This window comes from Castor canadensis, chromosome X, assembly GCF_047511655.1.
Source record: "Castor canadensis chromosome X, mCasCan1.hap1v2, whole genome shotgun sequence".
Classification (NCBI taxonomy): domain Eukaryota; kingdom Metazoa; phylum Chordata; class Mammalia; order Rodentia; family Castoridae; genus Castor; species Castor canadensis.
In genome coordinates this window covers 34,446,991-34,457,589 of record NC_133405.1, presented here as the reverse complement: position 1 = coordinate 34,457,589, position 10,599 = coordinate 34,446,991, and positions in this window count along the sequence as shown.

Below are 10,599 nucleotides of genomic sequence, written 5' to 3'. Positions count from 1 at the left end.
TCATGATCAGGCCACCGACTGCTGCCAATGGGCCCAGGACTTGACTCCCCAAGTGGTGTCAGAGGGGAGGAACGAGGTTTTCAGAGTGTGGCGCCACTGCAGGGAACAGGCAGGCCTGAGAGGACTTGAGTCATGGCCGAACCGCATGCCGGACCTGCCTCCTAAAAGAGCTCAGCCTTGGCCAGGTGCGGCCCCATTCCAGCACTGCCACCACTGCAAGAGCACTCTGGCGATTGCTGGTGCTAACCTGCCTCTATCCCTGTTTTGTGAGCCATTTGCACTCACATTCTAATCTCCCTGGCCCACTCACTGACGGTAATGCCTGGGCATATAACCTAGTCTCTGGGCTTGCTTTGGGCTTGCCCATGCAAACTGTGGCACTTGTAGAAGCTGCCTGACTAAGTCATGCTGTGTACTATCAAAATGCCTCAGTCTTGCGTAGGCAATTTATATCTACGCCTCCACACATGCTGGTGAGGCCACTAAGCATGTTATGGCTCATTGTTTGACTATGTGGGGTCAAGAGCATGTTTGTGTTTTTCCTGAAGGTGCAAAAAACCCATTGTGGGTACCATCACGGTTTGTCAAGCCTCATGAATCCCCTGGTCTCAAAGATGAGGAGGCCGAGACTGGAAACTAATGGACATGGCGATGATGGTAATGTGTAGCCTGGGGATGGCTGGGAATCCCACAGATGCATTGCTGTCAACATTGGTCATAATTACAATACAGGTAGGTGCTGTCCCGGGCGATGCATACTGGACTTTCATGCCCAACCTGCCAATGGTGCATCCTATCACTTGGTAGAGCCACCCTATATCTATCTTTACTGACGATACAGTGCATGTGGGAGGTCATGCCTCAGGACATTTGGTGCCTCAATATAGTGACTATAGCTTTACAGGTAAAGTTCATCTTATGGGCACATGAGAACAAAGTAAACAATACTGTGGACTTATGGCTATTAAGACAACAAATATTGGCCATGCAAAAGGCTTACGATAACGTTGTTTCTCCAGCTAACATTGCAAAAACTATCCTGGATGAAGTCAATGGTTTCTGACCCCAACAAAACAATAATAAATGTCACTAATGAGCTCAGTAACATGCAGAAAAAAAAATCTCTCAAGGAGGAAATCATGGATAAGATTGCTGAGAAACTCATGGAGAAGCTACCAGACATGGTTAACCAAAAAGTACAAGATGCACTCAAGAAATATTGAGACACTGCAAATAAAAAAATTGAGAAGACAATGAACAAATAAATGAACTCAGAGAGAACTTCAACAAACACTAAAATGAGACAAAGGAAAATATAAAAAAGAGATATATACAATAAAGAAGACAATACAAGATATAAAGAGGAGATGAACAAAGATATGTAGTACCTCAGAAAAAGAATCAAACAAAAACCCTGGAAATAAAAAGTCCCTTTATTCAAATAAAAAATACAGTGGAAATCTCTCCAGCAGACTAGAACAGGTGGAAGACAGAATCTCAGGGCTCAAAGATAAAATAGATATTAAAGAAAAAAACAGAAGAACTCTTAGTCAAACAACTCAAGAGCTGTGAAAGGAATAGGCAAGAACTCAGTGACTTCATCAAAAGACCAAACCTGAGAATCATGGGCATTGAAGGAGAAGAGGTACAAGCCAAAGAGACATGAAATATATTCAACAAAACAGTAGCAGGAAATTTCCCAAATCTTGAGAAATAATTGCCCATTCAGGTACAGGAAGCCTCCAGGACACCAAACAGACTTGACCAAAATAGAACCTCTCCACAGCATATTATCATTAAAACAACTAGCACAGAGAACAGAGAAAGAATATTGAAGGCTGTAAGCAAGAAAAAAACAAACAACATATAAAGGTAAACCCAACAGAATAACAGATTTCTCAACAGAAACCTTAAAAGCAAGAAGGGGATGGAGTGAGATATACCAAGCACTGAAAGACAACAATTTCACCTTTGGATACTCTATCCAGCAAAACTATCATTCTAAATTGATGTGGGAATAAAAGTCTTCCATGATAAACAGAAACTAAAACAATATACGACTACCAAGCCACCACTACAGAAGATTCTACAAGGAATTCTACTCACAGAAGACAAAAGCAAACAAAACCACAAGAGGATGGGAAGTATTAAACCTCAGGAGAAGAAAAGACAAGTAATCAGAGAGTAACATTGATTCAGCTACACACACTCAAATACTTAAACAACAAAAACAACTAAATGGCAGGAGTCAACACATATGTATCAATATTAACACTGAATGTCAATGGACTCAACTCCCCCATCAAAAGACACCATTTGGCAAACTGGATTAAAAGGAAAACCCGACAACCTGTTGTTTACAAGAGACCCACCTTATTGACAGAAATAAACACTGGCTTAGGGTGAAAGGCTGGAAGACTTACCAAGCTAATGGCCTCCCAAAACAGGTAGGAGTAGCAATAGTTATATCAGACAAAATGGAATTCAAACTTTTATTAGTCAAACAAGACAAAGAAGGTCACTTCATGCTAACAAAAAGGGCCATACATCAAAAGGAAATAACAGTTATCAACTTATATGCACCTAATATCAGTGCACCCAATTTCATCAAACATACTCAAAAGGAATTAAAAGCACATATAGACTCCAACACAGTGGTAGAGGGAGACTTTAATACCCCTCTATCACCAATAGATAGGTCATTCAGACAAAAAAATCAACTAAGAAATCCTAGAACTAAATGACATCATAGATCAAATGGATCTAACTGATGTCTACAAAATATTCCACCCTGCAATAGCACAATATACATTCTTCTCAGAAGTCCATGGAACCTTCTCCAAAATAGACCATATCTTAGGGCACAAAGCAAGTCTCAACAAATATAAGAAAACTGAATTAACCACCTGCATACTATCTGATCACAATGAAATAAAACTAGAACTCAACAACAAAAGCAGCAGCAGAAAATACATAAACAATTGGAGGCTGAACAACACATTGCTCAACGGTGGGTCATAGAGGAAATAAGGGAGGAAATGAAAAAGTTCCTGGAATTTAATGAAAATGAAAATACAACCTATCAGAACCTATGGGACACAGCAAAGGCAGTCCTGAGAGGAAAGTTTGTAGCCATGAGAGCATATATTAAAAACACAGAATAATCTCAAATAAATGACCTAATGCTACATCTCAAACTCCTAGAAAAAAAAGAACAAGCTAAATCCAAAACAAGCAGAAGGAGAGAAATAATGAAAATAATGGCTGAAATCAATGAAATAGAGAACAAAAGAATCAACAAAACAAAAGTCTGGTTCTTTGAAAAAATAAACAGGATTGACAAGCCTCTAGCAAAGCTGACTAAAATGAGGAGGGAAAAGACCCAAATTAGTAAAATCAGAAATGAAAAAGGGGAGATAACAATAAACACCAAGGAAATGCAGGGAATCATCAGGGACTACTTTGAGAACCTATATTCTAATAAATTGGGAAGGGAGGGCAAGATGGTGGATTGTTGACATCCCTATAACCCAGCAGCAACTAACTACCCTGAAAAAGAGAGATCAGAGGACCTAAAAAGGTACCCATTGGGTTCCTAACCAAGGAGAAGCAAAGCCCTCTCTGTGTCCTCAAATAGAGAAGCAACTAACCACAAGAAGAATGGGAAGAACAACTTGTAGCTCAACAGTCCTGATCCCCTGCAGCTGAAGTTTCCATGCCACTCCAAGTTCCATTACTCAGCACACTTGCTGGTAAGTCCTGCTACCCAGCACACACAGGAACTCAGAGATCCATGCTCCCCACTCCCACATGACCTGCTACCTTCACCGAGTCACCAGGGAAACTGGTACCCATGTAATCAGGACCTATGGCTCCCGCTGCTCCACAGGTAACAGAAGGCGCAAGCCAGCGAGCTTGATTCCCCTGTGCTGGCAGCAGAGCCACTTAACTGTGCTCCCTGAAGCCCATGGCTCCTAGTAGTCGGTGCCAGCAAGCAAGCTCCAGGGCTCCTGCTGCCTGCAGTCTTGGTTCCCCTTGTGTAGGCAGCAGTGCCACTAGACTATGCTCCTGGAAGCCTGGGCCGGCAATCAGATCCCAAAAATTCAGCTAACTACAAGCTTGATCCTTGTGAGCCTGCAGCAGCCAAACAGGACTGTGCTCCTGGAAGCCTAGGTCAGCAATTAGGCCCCAGAACTTCTGCTGCCTGAAGACTTGGTTCCCCTGAGCCAGCACCAGCTGCAGTAATTCCTCATACTCAGCACCAGCAAGCGGGCCCCCGTGCTCCCACTGCTGGCCAACTTGGATTCCCTGTGCCTGCAACAACTGCGTGGCTCAAGGAAGCTCATGCCTCAACACAAGTAGACTAGAGGGCCTCCACCACCTTGTGAGCAGCAGACGATTCAAGTCTGCTGGCTTTGCTGCACTATGGGTACCCTCAACTTGCTACTCAGTGCCAGGAGTTAGTATTTGACCTCAAAGAGGACATGAATAAACAATTAAATGAACTCAAAGAGAATACAAACAGATGAATGAAATTAAGAAGACTATCCAGGATACGGAAGAGAAAATCAATGAAGATATGGAAAACCTGAAAAAAATCAATCTGAAATAAAAAATTCAATATCCCAAATAAATGTCTCAATTTGAAAGCTTGATGAACACAGTGAAACAACTGAAATAGAGTATCAGGAATGGAAGACAAAGTAGAGGAATTAGACCAAACAGTAAAAGACCATGAAAGGATGCTAAGAAAATGCAAGTTGGGACACGATGAAAGGCCAAATTTATGAATCATGGGTGTAGAAGGAGAAAGATACAAACTAACGGCATTGACAACCTATTCAATAGAATAACAGCTGAAAACTTCCCTGAGCTTAAGAAAGGAGTCACCCAGGTATATGAAACTTATAGAACACCAAACAGTCAAAACCAAAAAAACCAAAAAAAACCCAGAAACATCATAATCAAAACACTCAGCACAAAGAACAAAGAAAGAATATTGAGAGCTGCAAAAGAGACAAGACAAGTCATACATAAAGGAAAACCCATTAGAAAAACATCAGATTTCTCACCTCAAACTCTAAACTCAAGAAGGTCATGGAAAGACATAATTAAGGCCCAGAAAGAAAGCAACTCTCAACCTAGAATAGTCTACCCAGCAAAACTATCCTTCCTAATTGAAGGATAAATTAAAACCTTCCACAACAAGGAAGAACTTGGAATTAGCAACTACCAAGCCAGCACTACAGAAGATACTTAAAGGACTTCTACATATAGAAGAAGAAACTTTCTTGAGACAGGAACACTCAAGAAAGAATAAACCCTTTTGAGCAAGCAGACCCGTAAACAAGGAATAGATAAAACTAAACAACATGGGAATAAAAATGACTAGAAACAACAGGGACCTATCAATTTTAATACTGAATGTAAATGGCCTCAATGTCCCAATCGAAAGACATAGAATAGCAAATTGTGTTAAAAAAACAAGACCCAACTATATGTTGCTTACAAGAGACTCACCTAACTGAAAAAAAAATCACTGGCTTAGAGTCAAAGGGTGGAAAAAAGTTTTCCAAGCAAATGGACCCCATGAACAGGCAGGAGTAGCACTACTCATATCTGAAAAGGCAGACTTCAGACTAAAATCAGTCAGAAGAGACAATGAAGGTCACTTCATATTAATGAAAGGAACAATTGATTAAGAGTAAATATCAATCCTTCACATATATGCACCAAACACAGGGGCACCCATCTACACTAAAAAAAACTCTAATGGCCCTAAGAGCACAGATAGACACTACTACAATTATAGTGGGAGACCTGAATAACCCACTGTCACCAATAGATAGGTCATCCAGACAAAAAATTAACAAAGAAACTTCAGAGCTACTCCACACATTAGACCAAATAGACTTGGTTGATATATACAGATTACTTCACCCAACAACTAGGCAATACACATTCTTCTCTGCAGCTCATGGAACTTCCTCCAAAGTAGATAATATTTTAGGACACAAAGCAAGTCTCAACAAATATAAGAAAATCAAAATGACCCCCTGCATTATATCAGATCACAATAGAATAAAACTACACCTCAACAACAAAAGAAACCCCAGAAAATATTCAAATACATGGACACTGAACAACACACTGCTCAAAAGCAATGGGCCACTGAAGTAAAAAGGGAAGAAAACAAAAAGTTCCTAGAATCCAATGAAAATGAGAATACAACCTACCAGAATCTGTAGGACATAGCAAAGTATACTGCAAAGGGGAAAGTTTACAGCTATAAGTACATACATTTAAAAAAAACAGAGACCTCGCAAATAAACAATCTAATGATGCACTTTAAACTCCTAGAAAAACAAGAACAAACTAAACCCCAAACCAGCAGATGCAGAGGAATAATAAAGACCAGGGCCAAGATCAATGAAATTGAACCCAAACTATACAAAGAACCAGTGAAACAAAAAGTTGGTTCTTTGAAAAGATTAACAAGATTGACAAACCCTTAGCCAACATGACAAAACATAGGAGGGAGAACACCCAAATTATTAAAATCAGAGGTGAAAAAGGGGACATAACCACAAATACTAAAATACTAATGAAATCCAGAGAATCATTAGAGAGTACCTTGAAAATTTATATTCAAGTAAACTGGAAAAACTATATGAAATGGATAAATTCCTAGATACATACTTCCAACCAAAATTGAACCAAGAAGATATTAACTACCTAAATAGTCCTATTACATGCAGTGAAATTGAAGCAATAATAAAGAGCCTCCCTACAAAGAAGAGCCCAGGACCTGAGGGATTCACGGCCAAATTTTACCAAACCTTTAAAGAACTAACACCAATACTCCTCAAACTTTTCCAGGAAATAGAAAGGGAAGGAACACTACTAATCTCATTCTATGAAGCCAGCACTACACTCATTCCAAAACCCAATAAGGATGTAACCAGAAAAGAGAACTGTAGACCAATATCTTTAATGAATATAGATGCAAAGATTCTCACCAAAATACTGGCAAACAGAATTCAACAGCACATCAAAAAGATCATACACCACGACCAAGTTGGTTTCATTCCAGGGATGCAAGGATAATTCAACATACATAAATCCATAAACATAATATAACACATAAACAGAAGCATGTACAAGACTAAAACTAGATCCCTGTCTTCACCCTGTACCAAAATCAACTCAATGTGGATCAAAGGCCTTAATATAAGGCCTGAAACTTTGAAACAACTCCAAGAAGCAGTAGGAAATACACTAGAACAGACAGGTATAGGGAATGACTTCCTAAACAGAACTCAACAGGCTCAGCATCTAAGAGAAAGAATGAACAAATGGGACTGCGTCAAACTAAAGAGCTTCTGCACAGCAAAGGAAACAATCACCAGACTCAAGAGATGGCCCACAGAATGAGAGAAATTCTTTGCAAGCTTCTCATCTGATAAGGGACTAATATCCAGAATCTACAGGGGAACTCAAAAAACTCAACCCCCAAAGAATCAACACCCCAATGAAGATATGGGCACATGAATTAAACAGGGAATTCTCAAAGGAAGAGTACAAATGGCCAGTAAATACATGAAGAAGAATACAACTTCCCTGATTATAAAAGAGATATAAATCAAAACAACACTTAGATTTCATCTCACCCCAGTTAGAATGGTCATAATAAAGGGTAATAACAACAACGAATGCTTGCAAGGATGTGGCAAAACAGGAACCCTAATACACTGCTGGAGGGAATGCAAATTAATACAACCACTATGGAAAGCAGTATGGAGATTCCTCAAAAACTAGACAGAACTGTTATATGATCCAGTGATACCGTTCCTGAGCATCTACCCAAAAGAACATAAGACAGGATACAGCAGAGACACCTGTACAATGATGTTCATCACAGCACTATTCACAATAGCCAAGCTATGCAAACAACCCAGATGTCCTACAACTGATGAATGGATCAAGACATTGTCGTATATATACATAATGGAGTATTACTAAGCTACAAGGAATAATGACATGTGGTTAGAAGGTAAAGAGATCCAATTGAAGGACATCAGGTTAAGTGAACTTAGCCAGGATCAGATATACAAAAGATGCATGTTTTCTCTCATATGTGGAAGATAGATACAAAGATAAACATATACACAAAAATGAGCATGATCATATACAAACTCAGAAGTAGAACATGATTATAACAGTGGAAATACTCAATGGACCTCAGGGAAAGAGTGAAAGGAAAAGAGAATGATAGAGCATCAGTAATATTGTGTAACATAAGATATGAAGTTAAAGGATATAAGGCTGTATATTAAAAGCTGTTGGAAAATGAGGGACAGGAAGTAGAGGGGTCAGGGAGAGCAATCAAAGGGATTAAACAGCCCAAAACAAATCACACCTACATGGGCATACATTGAGACACCCCTTTGAATGCCAACTTAAATATTAATAATGAAAACCAGGACTGTAAAACAGGCAAAGTGTGTGGGGGGTGGGAGTGGTAATGGTGGGAGGGGGAGAATGAAGGAAGATTAAGGTGACAGTATATGGTTGATGGACTTCATATACCTATATGAAAGAGAACTAAAAACCTCTTGCAATTGCTTTGGATGGGGTGGGGAGGGGCTGAGGGGCAGAGACAATGGGGGAAATGTGAATAATGTACAATGTAAGTCTGATTGGAATTGTCACTTCAAATCCCCCCTGTATAATGTATATATCCTAATAAATTTTATAATAAAAAAACCCCAAAATTAGAAAATCTAGAAGAAATGAACAAATTTCTAGATAGTTATGACAATCCAAAACTGAACCAACAGGATATTAATCACCTAAACAGATCTATAACACGCAAAGAAATTGAAGCAGCAATAAAAAGTCTCCCAAAAAAGAAAAGTCCAAGATGTGATGGATTCTCCACTGAATTCTACCAGACCTTTAAAGAAGAACTAATACCAACACCCCTTAAATTTTTCCATAAAATAGAAAGGGAAAGAGCACTGCCTTACTCATTTTATGAAGCCAGTATTACACTCATCCCAAAACCAGAACAGGACACATCCAAAAAGGAGAACTACAGGCCAATCTCCTTAATGAGCATTGATGCAAAAATCCTCAATAAAATAATGGCAAACCGAATCCAACAAATATACAAAAGTTCATACACCATGACCTAGTCAGGTTCATCCCAGGGATGCAGGGATGGTTCAATATATGCAAATTATTAAATGTAATACAGCACATTAACAGAAGCAAAGACAAAAACCACTTGATCATCTCAATAGACACAGAAAAAGTCTTTGATAAGATTCAACACCATTTTATGATAAAAGCTCTGAGGAAACTAGGAATAGAAGGAATGTTCCTCAACATTATAAAAGCTATATATGACAAACCTATAGCCAACATCATGCTTAATGGTGAAAACTGAAAACAATTTCCCCTAAAGTCAGGAATGAGAAAGGGTGCCCACTCTCCCCACTTCTATTCAACATAGTCCTGGAATTCCCAGCCAGATCAAGAAGGCAAGAAGAAGATACAAAAGGAATATAAATAGGTAAAGAAGCAGTCAAACTATCCCTATTCTCAGATGACATGATCTTATACCTTAGAGACCTGAAAAACTCTACCCCATAACTCCTAGATAACATAAACAGCTTTAGCAAAGTAACAGGATACAAAATCAACTTACAAAAATCAGTAGCCTTTCTATACACCAACAATGAGCAGACTGAGAAATATAGGAAAACAATTCCATTCACCATAGCCTCAAAAAAATCAAATACCTGGGAAAAAACTATAAAAAGGATGTAAATGACCTCTACAAGGAGAACTAAAAACCATTGAAGAAAGAGATTAAAGAATACTACAGAAGGTGGAAAAATCTCCCATGCACATGGACTGGCAGAATCAACATAGTAAAAATGGCTATACTACCAAAAGCAAACTATATGTTCAATGGAACTTATTCAGCCACAAAGAAGAATGAAATTTTGTCATTTTCAAGTAAATGGATAGAACTGAAGATCACCATCTTAAGCGAAGTTAGCCAGGCTCAGAAGGCCAAAAATTGCATGTTCTCCCTCATATGCAGATTATAGACCTAAAACAAATACAGTAATATTATTGGACATGGATCACACTAAGGGAAGAATGCGCACGGGAGTGATAAGGCAAGGGAAGGAAACCAAAAACTTGAATGTGGTTGATGCGCTCACTGTATAGGAATGAATATAGTAATCTTAAACTGGCTAAGGCTACTGTGGGAAGGGAACTAAGGAGTAGTGAAGAGGTCTTATACAGATGAACCAATCTGGGCTGTAATACATATATGCATGTAAACAACACAAGGAATTTCCCTATATAACTATCTTTATCTCAAACTAGCAAAAACACCATTTTTCTTATTATCTTTTGCTTTTTCTTCTACAAAATTGGAGAAAAGAAGGGCAAAACTGGTTTTGCTGGAGGTGGAGGGTGGGGGTAGAGGTGGCACAAATTATGTATATACATGTAAGCAAATGCAAAAATGATACCTGTTGAAACTGTTCCAGGAATCTGGGGAGGGGGTGCATTCAA